Raw genomic sequence first — 21479 nt, forward strand, 5'->3', positions numbered from 1 at the left:
TTACCCACAAAATAATTTTTAACTGACTGATAAAGGAATAACTCATTATAAATCATATTATTTACAAAGTCATTCTTAGAACATTCTTAGGAAGGGTTAATTTGACATCTCATTATTGAGCACTTACTGCATGCTCTGGCATTCTCTTGTAAGTGCTGGAGATATTATATTGAGCAAAATAAGCTTACCCCATGAAGCTTAAACTGTAGTAGAGAAGATATACAGTTAGCCACTGTCCTGCTATGAGCACTTAAGGGCATCAGTTTACTTGATTGTGGAGTCTAGGGCAGAGGTCAGCAAACTTCTTTTTTTTTAAAGGGCCAGATGGGAAATATTTGAGGCTTTGGTGCTACACAGAAATATCACAACTACTTGACTTTGTCATTACATAGCAAAAGTGGCCATAGACAATGTGTAAACAAAAGATTTTATTTATGGGCACTGAATTTAGAATTTCTTATACTTTTCATATATCATGAAATGTTTACCTTTTGATCCTTTTTTCCAACTATTTAAAAATGTAAAACTCATTTTTCGCTGAAGGTCACAGTGAGGGCAAAGAGAAGATCTTGTGAGGAAGGAGAACCTGATCTGAGAGCCAGGGACAAACCAAACCAGACAAAGGCAGAGTCGATGGGGTAGGGGACTGGAGTGCTCTCCAGGGTGACTTGCAATGAGGAGTGATAGAAAACTGTGAAGAGAGTTCACCCTTTGTTGAAGCTGTCTACCCTTGATACAAGCAGCCCAGAGGATACATAACAAGGAGAAATTTTTCTCTCTCTCAAATCACACAACATATGTGAGCACCTACTCTGCCTACCAGGAAGACTGGACTGACTCTTTATATAAACTGTGTGTAATTATCACTTTACTCCCTTTGCCTGAAGGCCTGTGAAGGCAGCAAATGATTCTCTTATTCTCTTGCTTCTTTGGTGAAGCAATCATGTGAGTGCAGGAAAAAAAAAATGAGATCACAAGTGTGTGTTTATTTAGCTATGCTTTGACAGTAAGTTCTAGATGTTCTTATCTCCAGTGGTATAGCTTTTGTGTGATTGTATGTGATATTGGACAACTCCCTTCACTTCCTGTACACATCCATTTGTACTCGCTAAGTAAAAATAACACTTACCATCAAACCTAACCATAATGGCTCTTAGTGGCTCTTAGAGAATGTAAAATATGTTGTCATGCACATCACAATAAAATAAAATTTCAGAGCAATTAGATGAATACATATCTAAGATCAAACATTAATACTAATCCAAAGACTATGTAATTAATCCAAATTCTGACTTTTAAACAATTTACTGGGTGTGTTATTACACATCTTAAAAAAAGATAGAGTTTTCACTATTTGGCTGCTGCTCAGATAGACATGTTTAGATATTTTAGAAAGGAAGCTATAGTTTTGTTTCATTTTTTTAACTGCTGTGGAAAAGAAAGTACATTTATTTACTTTATAGTAGCATTCAATTTTAGTCAGTATCAAATTTATTCTATGTGCTAAAATGTAATGATAACCTGGCAAAAATAGAGAGCATATGTTTGGCTCAGGGTTCAATACTTGAATGGAGATGAGGCAAAAAGTTTTTCCCTGGTAACCAAACCAGCACTGTGTGCCTGTCATGCTAATATACTGCAGTCACTAAGGTGTTAACGTGCTATCAAGGGTTTGAATCCACATCGGTTAGTAAATAAATAAATAAAACAGCCCTTCTGCTCATTAGGAAACCATCCAAATCCAGGGAGAGAGAATCAAGTTCCTAATTTATGAGTCAGCCACTTTAAAAAAAGGAAAAAAAGGTAAAGCTAACACAGTCGTTCTTGCAGCCTTCCCCACACCTATCTTTCTGGAAAAATAAATTCCTGCTTATTCGGAATCACTACCAGTAAGTTCTATTACACTGGCAGATGTAGGAAAAATAAAAGTTTCCCTGGGACTTCAAACATGAGACTGAAGAAATGATTATGGCAAATTGTTGTCCCTAATTAATTAAGATGATTTATATGACACGCTGTGTAATTGAAAAATGCAAAGTGAAAAAAGTCCCAGTGGTAAAGGAGATTCATATTCAAGCTAGATGGCATAAAACTGGAAGAATAGGCTCCATTAATGAGTCCTCCAAGTCAGCCTTCAATTTAGTCTTCATTGTTGGCAACCTATTGATCAGTGGATAGTGATTTACCAGAAAATTATGGACCACAATAATGAAATTCTACAACAAAAATTCTCAGATTGGACGTCATGCTGTTGACCACAAGACAGTTGAGAAGACGCAATCTCTTTTGCTTTTAATTCTCAAAAGCAAGCGTTTGTTTTATGGGTTTAAACTTCCCCATTAAAATAACTTTTTATTCTAATCTCATTGTCTCTTTTGCTCCTTGTTCCCTTCACCTCCCCCGCTGCCCCCTCCAATTTCGAGCCACTCTGGTCTCCTGGCATTGTTCTGACATTTGCTTGGCAGAACATAAAACAACAAATATGTTCAATTTGAGTGGTTTCCTGCAATGTTATTCTATCAAACTGGCAATTTCCGAAAGGATTTAGAAAGGAGCGTACAATTCCTCAGACACCGGGGAGGTCCGACAGGGATTGCCAAAGCAGTCCATGCTTCTAGTGCGTCCTAATATCTAAGCATAGAAAAACATCCCTTTTTCTTAGGTTTATTTTTTACCTTAACATCAAGCAGACTTCAGACACCATCTAAGTGGCCTGAGAGCACTATATTTAGCTCCTCCAAACTCAAAGGAGTTTAGGATATTTTGGTATGCGTGGTGCATGGAGACACTTTTTTTTTTTTCTAGCAGTCATGTAAGGTAATGAAATGTTAATCAAGATGTTTAAATTATATCTAATGGACTGATGGCCTCACATAAGAACCAGATGTAAAATTCACTAAAACAAGTTCCATTTATTCCCTATATAGTCATTTCCTGCTCCCCTATCCAGCATCTGACATTTCCAAGATGGTGGCAGATTTGGAAATTTTATGATTTGATTGTGGTTTGGCTTGGATTCAAATTATAGGATCTGAATTTGACCAAATTAAGCATCTAATGCCTCAGGCAGAACAGTGCATGCCTATGTCAATGGTGGCAAGATGTACTATTGCACTAACTTGAGATAATCTCACAAATTCTTAGGGTTCATGATAGTATACTTCATGCCCATGAAATGTCCAGGCCCTAAAACCATAATAAGTTATTATAGCTTGCCATGTATTACTATTTCGGCTCTTGGAAGGCTGAAATCTTCTGACTTAGCAGCATGGAGTTCCTGTTGGTCAATTTATTTGTGTTCACCAACGTGTATGGCAAGCAAGTCGCTTACCTGCAGTTCGCAAAAGCAGCTTAAGTGCCGAGTAGCTGTGACCCGTGTGACTCCTCTTGTACTCTGCTGTAGTTGGCTGCATTCACTCTGCCATTCCATGTCAGATTTTGGCACTAGGTTGAAAGATGCTCCAGTGTACGTCTGGCTTTAAAGCCAGAGAAATGACCTTACGGATTCCTGCTCAGAGGATTTTTGAATATACAAGCTCTTACATTTTTATCTTTGATAAAAACCCATCTCGTTTTATTCTCTTTACACAGACCATCTACTATTATGAAAGTCAGTAAGCACAGGGACTTCCAAAATAACCTTTAGGCTTCGTGCAGTGTGACAGCATGGCCTTTTGGCAAAACATCCTGGCACTGATCATTGCCCTAAATAATGCATTATCAACAGTGGTAAAACCCTTGGCTCTAGAAGGACCCCTCTAAGTTTGTCCTCTCCTAAACTTCTGAAGCCTTGGTGCTACTGGAGCAGACAGAGAGAAAGCTACTGTGCCTTACAGCATCAACTTCCAATTGTCCTCTCCTACATGATTCCCAAGTCTAGTATTTCTTGGAGCTAAGAGGAAGTCTCCAAATAAAATGTATTTCAGGAGAAAGTTGCAGAAGAGGATTCAGTTCTCTGGGGTCTGCTTGGCAGCTACATGCCCTTGAATAAGTCATGCAACCTCTCAAGTCTTCTATTTATTTAAGTAAGAAGTTACAGTCCAAGATTTAAAAACAGAAACAGTGACTGGATTCATATGCCGAAAACTGAAAAAATATTAAGTTAATAGCATAAATATTGTTGAAATGCAGAGAGTAGTCAGCTTAAGTTGTTTAATCATTCCCTCAAATATGAATGATATTCTCCTTGCTTCTGTGATAATTTTACAGCAATCACTTTACTGTATGCATGTTAATCCAAAGATTAAACTGGGTGTTTGGGTCTTCACCTCTGCTTTTGGTATGAACTATACCCTAAGGCCTGTGTACTCTGAACAACTCATTTAAGTGCTCTGGGATTCAATGGTTTCTCTACCATTAAATACAGGAAGGAGAGGCACCCGGGTGGCTCAGTCAGTTAAGTGGCTGCCTTTGGCTTGAGTAATGACCCAGGAATCCTGTGATTGAGCTCTGCATCAGGGGCTCTGTGCTCAATGGGGAATCTGCTTCTCCCTCTCCTCCCGCCATTCCCCCCACTCATGTGCCTATGCACACACTCTCTCTCTCAAATAGATAAAATCTTAAAAAAAAAAAAAAGCAAGATAGGAAGGAAAGATTGATTTTATAATTTCTATAAATAGAAAGTCTTTCATTCTATAAGTAAGTCCTACCCCCATCATGGTGTCTGGGAAAGTCAATGAAGTAAACATAAGATAAGTAGGAGCTGAGCTTTCTCTTTGGTGTGGCACAAGTTTGCCTCAAAACTGGAAATGGGAAGTCTTCGGATTAGATAACAGGAAAACAAGTTATTGTATATCTAGTCTTTCCTTAAGGTTTGCACGTTCAGTTATTAACTACCACGTAAGTCATCTCCCTACTAGAGGACTTTAGTTGTCAAATACATGGCTGCTGACATTCAGTCTATCCTGAAGTGGCTGGCCTTTTAAGAATGTCTCTTTGCTGCGTTCAGTATTGAACTGTCCAACTTCACTCAGCACTAGCTGACTTGCCTTGGTCGCTGTCAGAATCTCTGTAAACAGATAGAGGTTATTCCCTGGTCTAAGAAAAAAGATGAAATAACCAAACCATTTTGCTACATTAGACCATTTCATTTGGCATATTCCATGCTGCCTCCATTTCACCCACCCCCATGCCTCCTCTTGGAACCCTTACATATTATTTAAAGATGAGGAGTGAGGTGAAGGTTGGTCTTTTCTTGGTCCAATGGCAGGCAGCTGACAAGCCAGCCTAATAGCTACACTTAGAAAATCAGATAACATCCTTGTAACAGGGGCTAGAGGCTTCAAGTCTGCAGTTTTTTTTTTTTTTTTTTTTTTTCAAGTCTGCAGTTTTATTAGACCCTCAAATTGTGTCCCAGTTACAATATCCCTGGTTTGTGTTTTATGCATCTTAAATTCATCCCAAAACTTTAATAAGAAAAGCATGCTTTTATTAAAACTATATTGAAATTATCTATCCTTTCATATGTTTATTTTTTTAGAATCTCTGAGTTTGATTTTTGTAAAGAAAAGGTCTTGTTTCATTTTTTATATGAAACACAAGAAATATTATATATTTGAAGCCTACAGTATAAAATGATTCACATTTTAAATAAATTGATTTTCAGAAAATATTTAAAATGGAGCATTTGTAACTGGATTTTCAGAGTAAATAGTTTTCAAATATTGGAAGTATATATATTTGAATATACATATAAATATATTTGCATATGTGTCTTTTTTCAGCAGAAAAAAATGCTGGATTGTTTTAATCAAGGACTTGAATCAATAAACTTGGGAAATTAAGATCATAATTATAACATTCTCACAGAATTGCCCTCTCATTTAGAGAAAAATAACTTTTCTTAAACTTTTCTATTTGTCAAGAGGCTTGTCTTAAAATTGAATGTGCATAGTTCAGTGATTAAAGTATAGCTTTTTTTATCTTAAAGTTGATCATTAGTATCAAAAGTTAGCAAAGAATAATAAAATAAACAATATTTCCTGAATCCTATACATTTTCAAATGTCTATGATACATTGGTAAGCAATGTATACTCAGTGATAGTACCTATCATATAGACATTTTGTCAACAATGTCCTCAATTAAATTGTATACTTAGGAGTTTATGGTTCACAGAAATCCGTCCTGATTAACCTACCTGTGTTTAAAAAAAAAAAAAAAAAAAGATTTCTCAATAGGGCTAAAAACCATTAATGTACAAAATGTCATTTCTTTCAAAATTTTATTATGGTAAGAGCTATCTGATTCAAAAATAACATCTGACCTTCTGATTCAAATTTTGTCAATCTTTGTTTTGGAATCAAATTTGAGTTGTAAGATTTATTATGAATCCTTTCAGACAGCAAAAAATTGTGAGTGCTTAAACATGCAGGAGAAAGTAGAAATAGGATAAATATATAAATTCTTCCCAAATTGATTGAAGACTGAAAGTGTGTATAAAACATCATAATTGTTAAATAATACAGTCCTTTAAATGACAGATCTGAAGATCTAAGAATCATTTATCCTCCTATTATTAATCTAGTTTCATTCATTTAGGCAAATCCATTTCTTGAGGCCCTTCTATTTGTTAAGCCCAATGCTGGATACTTTGGATACACAGAAGTGGGGACTTCTTCTTCTCTCTGGGAAGCTACAATAATTGTAACAGTATGAGTCAAAAATAGAGTTACAAAGAGACTAAAATAGTGGCCATACCGGGAAAATAGAAGCAATGAACCATAGTGTTTGAGAATGTGAATCTGGAGCCCAACCACATGGGCTCATCTCCCAGTTCTGTCACTTTTTACCTGTCTTACTAATTGCTCTACGCCTCATCTGCAAAACTGAGAATGATGATAACAACAGTGGTCTCATAGGGTATTAATGATGAGAAGATGAATTATTATTTATAAAATACTTTGAATCATACCTGGCACATATTAAACAGAATGCAAGTGTTCCCTGTGTTTGGGAAAATGGTTAAATGAAATTATTTTGAGCTCTGTGTTTCATTTTTTTCATGGCGAAGAAAGAACCATGTTATCCAGACCAGGTACTTACTCCTAGTACCTAAGAATCTGCACATAAAAGAGGAATCTTCCATTTAGCCCAGAAATCCTACATGTGGCAATACCAGGTGGAATTTTGTTGATGAAAATCAGATTGCTTTCAGTTTTATAACTATACAAATGTTCCTTCCATAAGCAACTTTCTAAATTCTTGGACTCTAATTTTAAAAATAGACACTGAAGGAGAGAAAATGTTAATCGATGCTTATGGAAATGTTTATAGAACATGGACGATGTCTATACACTCTTTGCAGGACTAGCTGCTAAGAAATGACTACAGAATCAGATCAGCTCCTCTGAGTTAATATTGCAGCTATATCAAAAAATGCAACACCCACCTTCCCAAGATTGGTTAACTCTCCAACACCAAAATGGTCTTTGTATAAATCAAAGCAATAAAACTAAGTGAGAAATTCTGAGTGCTAGGTAAACTCCAAGCTCACCTCTTATCCAGAATTCATCCTGGGTGCAGTTGCATGTCTTGTTCCTTAGGGCCCTTTGGTGGCCTTTAGAGAATTTCTCTGCAGAAAGCAATGCTGGAAGGAAAGAACAACACTTTAGAATATTGAAGAACAATATTCTCTACTTTCCCTTGTTCTCATGTTTTCATTACAACTTTACAATAAAGGAATCTGCTTTATCTTATCTTTAGTTGTAACATCTAGAGATTTACTATTTTCAAAGTTAAAACCTAAGATGGCTCTAATATTACCTACTAGATAAATTTCAAACAGGACTGGATATTATATGGGGTTCTCCTGAATATAGACATCCTTCCCACCCCCAGTTCTAGAGCCCTGCCTCTCCTCACCTCTTGAAGCAGATTAAAAATGGCCACATATTCTTTGGCTTCTCTCTAATCAAAGGTAGAGTCTATGTCCCCTCCCCTGAATCTGGGCTGGTTCATGTTTCTTTCAACCAGAGTGTGGTGGAAATCTCACTGTGGCAGTGCCCAAGTAAAGGCCTTACAAAATTCACAGCTTTCACTTCCTATCTCTTGGAATTCTGGCTGTATGGGAAACTGCCATGAAAGGTCTGATTGCCCAGAGACTGCCATTCTGTGAGAGAGCCCAAGCTAGCCACATGGAATGGACAGGGAGATGCCTAACTAGGGTCTGTCTGTTCCAGCCATTCCAGCCCAGGAACCAGACTGCAAGGTAAGAAGTCTTTTTTTTTTTTTTTTTCTTTTTTTCAAAGGTTTTGTTTATTTGACAGAGAGAAAGAGCACAAGCAGGAGGGGGCGGGAGAGAGAAAAACAGGCTCCCCAGTGAGCAGAGAGAGAGATGCAGGGCTCGATCCCAGGACCAATGGAATGCTGACCTGAGCCAAAGGCCGATGCTTAAATGACTGAGCCACCCAGGTGCTCCTAGGTAAGAATCCAGATGAATCCAGTCCCAGTCATCATCTTACTGCAACTGCAATGAGAGCCTGCAGCTGAGCCCATCAACCTCCATAATCATGAGACATAATCATAGGTTGTGGTTTTAAGCACTTAGTCTTGGGATAGTTTGTCACAGAGTGATAGATAACCAGAATGTCCCCTGGAACATCCCTGTGCCCCTATCTTTTCTAAATGACTTGAAGTTACCCTAGTACTCCAAGTTGCTTTTAAACAGCTTTCCATCATTCCTGCTCCAAACCTCAAGATTCAGTATAACCATTATACCCTTTAGATTTTTTTTTTTTTTTTTTGCTAATCATCTGTAAATGTACCCCCAGGCCAACTTTATGTATGTATGCATGCATGCCTGTATGTATTTAACAAACATAAATAGCACTTCCTTCAAGTATTTAACACAGTCCCCCTACTCTCATTTTACAGACAAGAAAACTGAAACATCAAAAGTTAAGGAACTTGGCCAAGATCACACAGATGGTAATTGGTAGAGCCATGATTCAAATTCAGCAAGTCTGGCTTTGGATTTTGTGCCTGCAACTACCACAGTATGCCTCTACCTGGAACATTCCACCTCTCCCCACCCCCTCACCCCCACCTGCCTCACCCTTCTAGAGCTTCTCAAGAACATCTAAGATGTTCAGCTCAGAGAACACCTAAGTCAGGTAGCTGCCCTTCCTCCTACCACTTTCCAGGCAGGTCAAGTTGCATCTACTCTGTTTTCTTTTTTGTATCATATTTACTATAGTGAAAATAACTTTTTAAAGCAGAGATGGTATCCTACTTATTTCCCACTATTTCCTCAGAACCTAGAGTATCACCTGATGCTCAGTAAAAATTTTTGAAATACACGGATAAATGTGCTTTCTGCATATTTACTGTGGACACAGATGGAATCCACCCATTTGGATGATTACCAGTCATTTGCTTCAGGACCACTCCCTAGCATTATAGCAACAGTGTAACCTGAGTGTCTCAGTTTAACCCCACTCTTGAGTTTATTTATTGGTGCCTAAGTGTATCTGAGTTCCTAAAAACATCCTGTAACTAATGAAGGGCAGTTTCCTGATAACTGTGTTTCCTAATAACTTTCTAAAAAAAAAAAAAAAGGGGGTCAAATTCTAAATTGTATTAGAATTGATATTATGATGCCTGAGGCCAATATTAGCTGGAATTAGGGTGGTGGTTATGTGGGGATTACAGAGGTCTTTCAGAGTTGGCTAAAAGGTACAGAAAACATTAAGGAAATTGAAGAATCTTGGTAAGTCCTTTTGGTTTTTTTTTTTCTAGTAAAATCAGTGACTTTCTTTCTCTTTCTTATCCATCAGCTTGCCTTTCTTCCCACCTCATTTTTTTCCCTGGATACATGTCTATCACATCCACTTCTTTCCCCTCCTTCTGTCTCTCTCTCCTTTTCTTTACCACCACATTTCACACAATATTTGATACGGGGCATCATATAGCTTTGTTCTCTTGCTAGTGTTCTTATCTGTTAATTTCATAGCATTTTCTTTATCCTTCCTAATGCTGCTGGGTGGGGGTGGGGGGCAGCTATCCTTTCTTATCTAACCCCTGTAGTAACCTCATACCCCTGTATCCCACTCTCCCTATTCTAACCTCACTTCCACCCTGTCACCAAAGCAATTGTTTCCATGGCAAGGAGCTGATCTCATTATATTCTGGTACTAGGGATTTAGTTTCCTGCACAGTGCTTGTTCAGCCCATGTTTGATTCATAAATAGATATTTTCTAGCTGGAAATCGTATCTTTGAATTGTTTAACAATGGAAATAATTGTCTGGTAGTCATCATCACTAGAATCTTAAAGTATGAAGCATTCCATTTATAAATATCACAGAAGGAATTCCCTGAATTAGTTGTGTGAAAAGCTTAACTATATTCAATTAAATATCTGCTTCAGACTAATGTCTTCCACAATTTATAAAGGAGGTCTCAGATTAGAAGGGCCTGAGTGCTGTTTTGTTTTGCCTGGTCAACAGCATTGCTTCAGCTCCTAGCTTTTAGCATCATAATTATCTTTCCCTCAGGGGAAAAAAGTGCCCTCAAGTTTTTGTGCACAGAGATACTATCCCCCTGAGTTCTTAGAATAAGCTCTGGTGTCCTGAAATGTCTGCAGCAAGTGATTTGGGAACTGATTAAAAAATCTTCTCTGAAACCTCCTCTATGATTGATGCAGATTGTTTCTTAGTTAAAAAAAAAAAAAAAAAAAAAAACTAAGTAAAAAGCAATTTTAGATTTAGAGAAAAGTAGCACAGTATGAGTTCCCTTAGATCCCTCATTTCAGTCCCCCTCAAGCAAAGACCTTACATGATCACAGTAAAATTGTGAAGAACAGGTTTTTTTTTTTAAATTTATGATAGTCACACAGAGAGAGAGAGAGAGAGAGGCAGAGACACAGGCAGAGGGAGAAGCAGGCTCCATGCACCGGGAGCCCGACGCGGGATTCGATCCCGGGTCTCCAGGATCGCACCCTGGGCCAAAGGCAGGCGCCAAACCGCTGCGCCACCCAGGGATCCCAAGAACAGGGTTTTAACATCAGTATGATATTATTAAATACACAACAGTTCTATTGAATCTCGCCGGTTTTCACTAGTGTTCTTTTTTCTGTCCCAGGACCCAATCCAGAATTTTCCATCATGTGTAGTTGCTATGTCACCTTACCACCTGTCTGCAATAGTCTCCTGGTCTTTCCTTGTCTTTCATGACCTTCACATTTGAAAAACAGTGACCTTTTATTTTATAGGCTGTCCCTTCACTTGGGCTTGTCTGCTGTGTTCTCATGTTTGGACAGAGGTTATGTATTTTGGGCAAGAATATTAAAAAAAATATTAGGCTGCATCCTTCTTAGTTCATCATATCAAAGGGTTTATGATGCTGATATGCTGTGGTGTTAGTTTGATCATTGGTAAAGTTGGTATTTTCCAGGTGTCTCCATTGGATAGTCACTATCTTCCTCAAGTTTTGATCAACCTGAAAGCCAGTTTTGGTTAAAAGGGCATGTTTGTCGTATTTGAAACTAACATGACATTATATGTTAACTATACCGGAATTAAAATAAAATGAAATTTTGAAAAGGTCATGTGTTTGAGGTTAAGCAGATCTAGATGCAAATCCCAGCTTTGTCATCTTCTGTTGGTGAGATATTAGGATATAGGTTCGTGAATCTCCTTCTGGGTCTCAGCTTCTTTGACTGTGAAATAGGGGTTCTGCCAATATCCTTCTGCTGAGAAAAATGTGAATCCCAGTTCACGATTTGAGATGTAGGAAAAAAATCTCAATTTCCTATTTTCCTTTAAATATACATAAATCTGCAATGGTCCCAGGGTGCCACAGAGCCCCAAGCAATACGGCAGCCACAGCCATGTCGGTGACTTGTCTACATTGGTTACCTTGGAGTTATATGCTCTCTCAGCTTAAGGGTACCCTTTGGGTTTGTTGGCCCAGTTGTATTAGGCTTCACTTTGATGGTGGGCGTTTCTAGTGAGGCAGAGAGCTCCTATGCTTGAGAGAAGTTATTCACTCTGAGGGCATTAATGTTTCTGGGGCTTTGTAAAGGTGGTTGAGTATTTGCAATGCTCTGGGGAGCCACCGATATGTCTAGGGACATATTCTTTTATATTTTTCCCCATCAAAGGTATATGTTTGTCTCTCTCCCAGACACCTGAAACAATGGAGGAGGTTGGATTTGGCCAAAGTTTCTAGCTTCTACTTTGCAAGTATCCCAGAGTAAAGAATGCAAAGAGCCTTGCTACCTTGGAGAATATGGACAAAACCCCTCAATGAATAGCTCACAATATGATTCTGACACAATATCCTGTTACATAGTTGTACAGTATTTTGGCTGAGACTAGGATCCCCAGATGTTGGAAGATATGCATCTGTCAAGGAAAGAGGAAAAACTAACTTTTAAGGTAACACGGTGTTTTTCTTTTGTTTCTATCAAGGTGGATTCTTTTTTTTTTTTTTTTTAATTTATTTATTCATGAGAGACACAGAAGGAGAGAGAGGCAGAGATTCAGGCAGAGGGAGAAGCAGGCTCCATGCAGGGAGCCCGACGTGGGACTCAATCCCGGGTCTCCAGGATCACGCCCTGGGCTGAAGGTGGCGCTAAACCGCTAAGCCACGAGGGCTGCCCCAAGGTGGATTCTTACATTAACTTTGGGAGTAAACTGCTTCTTTATTTTTGAAAATAAATATTTGCATGGACCTTTTGGCTATGCAAAGATAACACACAACTTTATTCTGGAATGATAGACTTATAACAATGTGTTTCAAGAGCCAAATAGCTCCTTCAAATAAATAGTCTTCCAGGTAGACAAAGCTGAATCTTGGGAGATAGCTTATTTTAGGAAAATGTAACTTTTCTGAACGTGAATTTACAATGAACTGACTCTTTGAGAGTCCTGTACCTTTGATCTTGCATAAGTCCTGGAGTAAAGTGGATGATTAGACTCCTGAGAGCAGTCTTAGACAACTGCAGAATGACAGAGACATGACCTCCCCCCACATAATAGTGGGGAGGGGGGAGGAAGCTACACTCAACAGCACTGTTGAAGTTAAATAACACCCAATATTCTCAAAATGTATACATGACAGACAGTTGTTTTGTAAGCAGTTCAAAGGTAAGATGATACCCCTACAGATGCCCTTCTTTTGGAAGGATTGGATAGTTTCACTGTAAAACATTCCAGAGGATATCTATCCTGAGAGAATATGATGATTTGAAAGGCTATGGACAGGTAAAAGGCAGAAATGCTCCTTCCCTTCCTCCAGGTTTGAGGAACAAATGGTCCCCAGCAGAGGAATGGAGTAAGGGAGATGTGTTCGAGATCTTTATCATTGGCAGAGGTGGTAGTGATAAAATCATTCCTACAACATGGTGGCAAGACCACATCTAGACAGAAGTAACCCGAAGGGGGCTGTGATTGATAAGTGTGGCCTGTAAACTCTGAGAAAAGCTAAATAAGCAATGGTCAGGTCTTAGCTACCATTCAGAGGAGTTGACTAACAAATTGAGATGAGCTGGTGCAAGGGGAAAGCAGCAGACGACTGAGAGAGGCCAGGTTCAAGATGGTGGGAGGAAGGTCCTGACCCTACAGTGGAAAAGACAGCTGACTGATGGGTGATCAACAATTAGGGCAGATATGGGGAACTTGGAGGCCTTCCCAAGCCAAAAATACTTGGGAGTTAGCAAAGAGCAAACCCGGTAAGAGTCTAGACTTTGCAGTTTCCTATGAGCCTATCAGGCTCAACCACTGTGATACGAACATTAAAGAGTGACCTCATAGACTAAGAAAATGGGGTATACTTAGGTAACATTTATAAGATTAAAGTTACATAAATTTTTGCCGCTAAATTTTTGTTGTTGTTGTTGTTCTCTACTTCCTAACAAGAAGAGAATCTGGGAGAAATAGGGGAAAGACTTTGAATTAGTCACAATGAAGTAGCCTATTTATGAGCTAACATTGTATTTGAATCTGATAGATCGGGGCAATTTGGAAATAGTCATGGAATGTGGAGAGATGGGATCTTTTGAGACAACTGTAGACTGGAGGATTATAGCCAAGTATATGGATGATGTTCAAAAGTATCTCCGAGTACTCTCATGTTAAATGTTAAATGGTAAAATAAAAAGTGAGCAATGTAGTCTCAGTGTGGGAAAAGACATCTAAATGGCTTCCATTTTAATTCTGCCCTTTTGCCAAAAAAATAAATCAATCTTTGGCACATTTGCAGTTTACAGAGGGAGGTTTATAGGTACTCATACAGCAAATAGTAATATAGAAGCTGGGCCCTATCTGGTGATTTCTGAGTAGATAGGAAGAGAAGGTGGCCTAAAGGCACATCTTCTTAACCGTGCCTCCACCTCTTTGGAACTTTCTTCTAATTTATGATACACAGATAAAATCTTCCATAAACTGAAGCCAAAGTTTTTTTTTTTTTCTTACTCTTCTAGTACTGCTAATTTTTATTGAATTCTTTCTCTCGAGCAAGCAACCCTAAGCATTTTACATTCATTTTCTCATTTAATCTCCTAGATTCTTTTATTATCCCCATTTTATGAAAAGGAGAGTTATGCTTAAAATTAAATCAGTTCTCAAAGTCACACAGCTTGCAGGTGTTAGAGTCATGTTTGGAACCCACATCTTCTGACCATAAGATAACACACTTCATCTTTTGAACTTGCTTATCCTCCTTCTCTTTCTTCTCTGCTTTCCTAATTCAAGAAAAATTCTGAGCTTGAAGTCAAGACCAAACTGACATAGTTCAGTGAAAAATGTTATTGTATCTCCAGGATCCTCTAGGAAGTGGTTAATCCAATTGACAATCCATTAATCCACTAAAAACTGAACATTTAGTAGAGATTTGCCAAGATGGAATGCAGGGTACTGAGGCCCAGGGGATTTAGCACTGCTCTGTCTTAGGAAACCCATGGATAGGACAAGAGATGAAAGCTAAGTAAAAAACTGCTGTGCACAAGTGCAGGGGCGATCATAGAGGTACACAGGATACAGATGTAGAGTAGACTCTACCTTTGCAAAACCTCAGAGGAAGCTACAAGGGCCTAAACATAAGTAACAAAGCTCAATTCATCTATAATATATAATGATTTCATAGGTAAAAAAAAAATTCCTGAATCAAATTTGCATGATGGACTATCCATCACACTCACATTCTCTCCTTTGGCAACTATGTGGAATATTCAGACAATACGTAAAATCTCAAAGTCAACTCACTATATGGACAACCTCAGCCGCGCCCCCCCCCCCAACGAAATCCCCACAACCTCTGTGCTTATGGCCACAGTTCTTTTCCTTATGATATTGATATCACAGCTCCTTGAAGGGTTCTACATTTGTATTTGAACTGCCCTTAGTAGTTAGGATTATTTGAAAGAGACTTTCCTTGTCAGAACAGTTCCCTGACTCTGAGGCCCAATCAGCAGGAAATTGATCTCTTGCGTCTGTCACAGAAGTATGAAGCTCTGCACAGTAGAGTGTCATGTTACGGGTCGCAGGTGCATTTCTGAGATGACGTGCTGATGGCCAGGGGGTGAGGAAGCCCTGTTCTCTTTTCACAGCTGAAGACAGAAATGTCGCAAGGACAAGGAGGACGACTGGCATGCCTCACATTCCTCAGTGTTGAAAACAATCAAAGGTGGGGGAATGAGAGAAAAATCAAATTTCTATGAAGAGATGTCAGCAGTAAATTTAATGCAGGTGCAATATTCTCCAAACAAAGGACATTTTGTTTCTACCGTCTGTGGCTCCATGAAAACCAGCCTCTGCCTCCTCCCTGCTGTGTGTTTTTCTTTTTATCAGTGTAAGGTAGATTAAAATGTTGATATCCTTCCTTGGCAAAAGTATTTTTAATGTTCTTAGTACAACTGTTGAAGAAGTATTAACTTCCCCCCCAAAGCTTAGCTTTGCTGGGTGTAACAGAGCTTTCTCTACCCTAAGGTTCGATTAGTTTGTTAAGCTTTATATTTCCCTAATTACCTCCATGTATTACTGTGACATGATCTTTACCATTCGTTCTTCCTTGTATCTCTACAAAGAAAAATTAAAATCAAAACTAAACATTTACTTCAGCTGGAGTAGCAAATTTATAAATTAAAAAAATAATGAAGCATCCACTGTTGGTTAATATATATTTTATGAGACAGAACAGTGCAAGTTATTCACCCTCCTTTATTTAGGCTATCATAAACAGAGTGATTGTAGAGCAATCAAGAAATTAAGAGGTATGACCTTCTGACTGGTTTTACTTAGTAATTGCTTAGAGATTTGGAGACTCTTTCTGGCAATAGTTTACTAGAGAAGGATTTCCTATTCACTAATGGAGCTTAAGTTCAGGCCTTACACAATTTTATGAGACCTCAGCAAGGCATCAAAGGACATTTTAAGTTTTCTTATGAAAATTATTCATTTAACTGGGACACATAAATGATATACCATGGATGTCATCATGTTATTATTCCAGGTGAACTGGGAATTTGGCAGTAGGAACGTTCCTATACAGGACAGTTTTCATTAACCGAACTATATACATGGAAGTAATTGAAAACTATGATGCTGCATCTGTAAAGTTTCTAAAACTTGTAAAAGTAAGACATTTTAATCCCATCTGGCTGCACATTTTCATCCAGCATCCCCTGTCAAGCTCATAGCCCCTACCATTCTCACCCAAGTGGCAATGGCATTTTGGGATTGGGCAAGTTAAAGGTATAATGTTATGGTTTTCAGTCACTTCTATGGACAGTTAAGTCCTTGCTAGCTGTCCTGGTGTAGAAACACTACTACTGATTGCTGTGCTGTTTACCTAAAGTAATAACATGACGATATCCATAGCCTGTCAGTTAATGAGTGTCCCTAACTAAATGAATCACTGCACAAGAACATTTGAAATGCCCTCCAATCCTATAGTTCATATATAACAAAAATCTGATAGTTTTGGAAATTGACCCAAACCCAGATATTTAAATGATATTAGCAATACCAGGTTGTAAAACTGAAATAATCTTTCCTAAACTGTAAATGATGGAAAATATATTTTTAATCAACCCTGAAGTAGAGAGGATTAAATTATCTTCTCCACATTTCTAAAGAAAATATTACAAAATTATTATCCTATGAAAAGGCAACTAAAGAGCATGTAGCCCAAGAGTACGGGACAAAATATGTTATAGAAGTGGGTCAAGTAATTAATTAGTAAAAATACCATGCTGCTCTTCTGAATTTTGTGATAATTGATGTTGTCAGTTTTTAAAAATTTGTGATTGATGTATTTTTTTCTCATTCTACGTAAACATCCACTTTTATAATTGATTTTTATTTTATTGTTTTCAATTATTTTTCTATGAAGGGGTTCCTCAGTTACCATAAGCTTCAGGTCCCATAAAACTGGATTTGCCATGAGATTGCCAAGAAGAGGACTTTTTATTGACCAAAAGTCATAACATGAGCAATCAGCACTTAGCATCTAGCACAATATTGGCTGTATCTTATTTGAGTAGTCAATAAATGTATTGATTATTTTATATTTAGAAAAGTTCTGATTTTTAAAATGTAAAGACAAACTACTTCAAAACATTAGATATTTTCCTTAAATGTTAAGGATAAGTTAACACTTATATTAAAATATTGAAGCTAAGGAAGGGAAATCTCTACTTGGGAATAAAAAAAAAATTGGTTCCAAATCTTGACTCCCAACTCTAAGTTACATGAACTTAGAAAACATAGATACTTTATTTGAATCTCAGCTCTATATCTGCAGTGCAGAAATACATTGAACTGCTTTGAAAATTGAATAACATTACTTTTCAAAAACATATAATGTTTATCCATTCTTTATCCATCCACCAATGTGACTAGTGTGAAGAAACCTTGACAAAACTAGATAAGAAGAAATTGAAAAGTAGGAGCAAGAATTAAATTTCTTTCCTTTCCCTTCGTCTCCCCTTCTTCTTTCTTTTCTTTTTCCCCTTTCCTTTGTTGTCTTTCTTATTCACCTGTAGATGTTAAGAATGTTAAGAAAGAGATGGTCCCCTAAATCTCACCACCTCCACATTTGAGATTACCAGTTGAAATTGGAATTAGGGAAGTGAATGAGAAGAACTCACTCAACTTGAATAGGCTATATTTTTCTAAATCTGTCCAATGAGGGGAGATATCTGGATCTGATATCCTATGAATTAAATTTTATATAAGCTAAAAATGTGATATATCGCATTGTATTCCATCTATTAAAGACATAAACCCATCTATTTTCATTCCCCAAATCATTTATTTCTATTGGATTTTCTTCTTAGCCTACAAAGATTTTCAAACTTGATCATCTTAAGGAAGAAAAAACAAGCAAATAATACATTTTCAAAAGTCTTAACCTGCACTCAATTATTTTCTCCCTTTAAACTCTCACATCATATTTCTTCTACTCTTTTAGCCAAACCTCTGTGTAGAATAGCCATTCAGGCAGCTACCTTGTCAAACTAGCATGGTTTATTCTTTCTTTGGGGGATGAGGGGAGGGAATTTTTTTTCCTGATTTTATTGAGAAATGATTGGTATATGTTACAATATAAATTTAAGGTATGCAGCATGATGGCTTCATTGATATATATTGTGAAATTATTACTTCAATAGGTTTAGTTTACATCCATCATCTCATCCAGATACAACAAAAAAAAAAAAAAAGGAAAGAAAATAATTTCTCATTGTGATTAGAATGCTTAGGATCTTCTCTCTTAAAAACTTTCTCATATATCACATAGCAGTGTTGACTGTAGTCGTCATGTTGTACATTCCATTCCTAGCACTTAACCTATAATGACCACCTTACTTCTGTGTCCCCTCTTCTCATCCCTCACCTCTGGTAGCCAGAATCTGATCTCTTTTTCTATGAATTTGGGGTTTTATTTTTGTTTTTTATTTGATTCCATATATTACTGAGATCATACAGTATTTGCCTTTCTTTGTCTGACTTACTTCACTGAGAATAATGCCTTCAATATCTCTCCATATTGTCACAAATCATAGAATTTCCTCATTTTTATGGCCAAATAATATTCCATTGTGTGTGTGTATGTATATATATATATATATATATATATATATATATATATATATACCCCACCACTTTGTCCATTCATCCATTGATGGAGACGTGGGTCATTTCCATGTCTTGGCTATTGTAAATAATGCTTCTGTGACATCAGGGTACAGATATCTTTTTGAGTTAGTGTTTTCATTCCTTTGGTTATAGTCCCAGAAGTGAAATTTCTAGATCATATGGTAGTTCTATTTTTAATTGTTTGTGAATCTTCCATACTATTTTCCATAGTGGTAATACCAATTTACAATCCCATCAACAGTGCATAAGGGTTTCCTTTTCTTCACATCCTTGCTGGCATTTATTTTCTCTCTTTTTCTTTATGGTCATTCTGACATGTGTGAGGCGAGATCTCATTGTGGTTTTATTTTGCATTTCCTTAATAACTAGTGATGCTTAGGATCTTTTAATGTACCTACTGGCTATCCATGTATCTTCTTTGGAAAAATGTCTATTGGGTCATTTCCTCATTTTAAAAATTGGATTATTTGAGCTTTTTTGTTATTGAGTTGTATGAGTGCATGCTATATTTTTTTTTATTTTTAAAGATTCTATGTATTTATTTGAGAGAAAGAGAGCATGAATGGGGTGAGGAGCAGAGGGAGAAGTAGGCTCCCTTGCTGAGCAGGGAGCCCCACATGGGGCTCTATCCCAGGACTCCAGGATCATGATCTGAGCTGAAGGCAGACATTTAACCAACTAGCCACCCAGGTGCCCTGCATGCTATATTCTTAAGGGTGATTTTGTTCTCTGGTCTGTATTTGGAAAATATGTCTACCAAACTTGTCTTTAGGGAGCAGAATATAGGGAAATTTTTGTAGCATCTATTTCTGTAATATTGTATAATTATAGTATTACAAGAATAGATTGAATTTTGTAAAATGGGCATGTTTTGTTTGAACACTCAAGTAAATAATTAGGACAGATGAAGAAAATTAATTCGATAGAGACAGATGAGTTGATCTAAAGAATTTCACTTTACAAATGATGTTACAGTAGTATGTTTATTGTGTGATGCTGAAGAATACCTATTTTGATAAATACATATATCCTGGGAATATATTTTTCTAATTCCTTTTGTACTGAACACAAATGCTTATTGAATGTTTGTTGCATGTTGCTGGAATCTCTGTCTAAACTGCCTTCAGACAATCTCGTGAAATCTTTAGAAGTCACATTAACCCCCAAATTTGAGAATATTCTGTAAATAAACAAATTTCATCAGAAGCTAAATAATTTGAACCTTGAAGAAATATATTCTTCCTCCACTCAACCCCCATCAGTCATTTTACTTTTAGGAAAGGAGGAAAATTCATTAGATGTGTGTGTGTGTTGTGTGTATTACACATATTTAAATTGGAATCAAATAATTGAGGCATTTCATATTTTCATCATTAACTTATTTATTCATGTATAATTCATTCACTAAATATTGAAAATCTATTTATATAATCTATGTAACAGTCATTGGTCTATAAACTGATGATATAAGTTTAAGAGCACAGGGAGTCTTCCCTTGAAATGTGTAATAAGTACTTTAATGGATGTGCATGCAGAGAATTATGAAACAGTGGAAGGACACACCTCCAACTTTGCCTAATATTTATCAAAGAATATTTAATAAAAGAAAAAGGAGATTTTTACCTGAGTCTAGAAGGAAGAGTAAATATTTGTCAGGGTGATCATTGGGGCAGAGACACAAATTCAGTAACAAACATTCGGTTCAACTATAACCACATTGGGTATTGACCAGATACAAACCAAGGGAAAATGTCAGGAACAATTCAGATGGTAGGATCTGTTCTTTCTTCTTTCCTCCTTCAGCCAACTTCTACAAGAGATAAATGAGCGCAGACTACAATTAGACCATCTGTCTACAGAGATGGGTTAGCAAAGTAACTTGCTTGGCCAAGAGACAAAGTTGAGTGAAACTCTCATGGTTTGAGCCTGAGAGGTTTGAACAATATAAGTTCTTCCCTGTCTTAAATAAAGGACAGTTTAGAAGAAGCAGTTTTAGATTGGTATCTTGGGCCTTTCCCATATTCCTTCTACAAAAATTCTCTGCCAAATACAGGGAGTGATCATTGGAAAAAAAGGTTTGTATCCCTATCCAACGTTGTTTCAAATTACCCTAAGGCAACAGTAGGGGTTTAGGAAAATGGTCAGGTCACAGAAGCCAGTAGATAACAGACTTTCATGCATAAAACTATATCCACACAGGATCTTTGGCTATAGTTACTCAGAAAATTGGCTAAAGCAAGCAGACTGAAAGCCTACTAAGTTTTCAGGAACCCATATTGTCTAAACAAACAAACAAGTAAACAAACATTCCAGGACAGGGCAATATCCTCTTGTAACTATTCAACGCCAAAAGCAATTTTTGTTATTCTGAACGGTGCTAA

General features: G+C 37.2%; 1 long non-coding RNA gene across 1 annotated transcript in view; it reads right to left on the minus strand.

The window, feature by feature from the left end:
* Positions 1-21479, minus strand: part of LOC144287493 (uncharacterized) — a 78960-nt gene that overhangs the window by 23575 nt on the left and 33906 nt on the right. Inside the window, exons 2-3 of the long non-coding RNA XR_013355278.1 lie at positions 7495-7587; positions 3332-3476 (exon numbers count right to left, since the gene is read on the minus strand). This is a non-coding gene — a long non-coding RNA (uncharacterized LOC144287493). The remainder of the gene's footprint in view (positions 1-3331; positions 3477-7494; positions 7588-21479) is intronic.

The sequence above is a fragment of the Canis aureus genome, chromosome 17 (genome assembly GCF_053574225.1).
Source record: "Canis aureus isolate CA01 chromosome 17, VMU_Caureus_v.1.0, whole genome shotgun sequence".
Taxonomy (NCBI): Eukaryota; Metazoa; Chordata; class Mammalia; order Carnivora; family Canidae; genus Canis; species Canis aureus.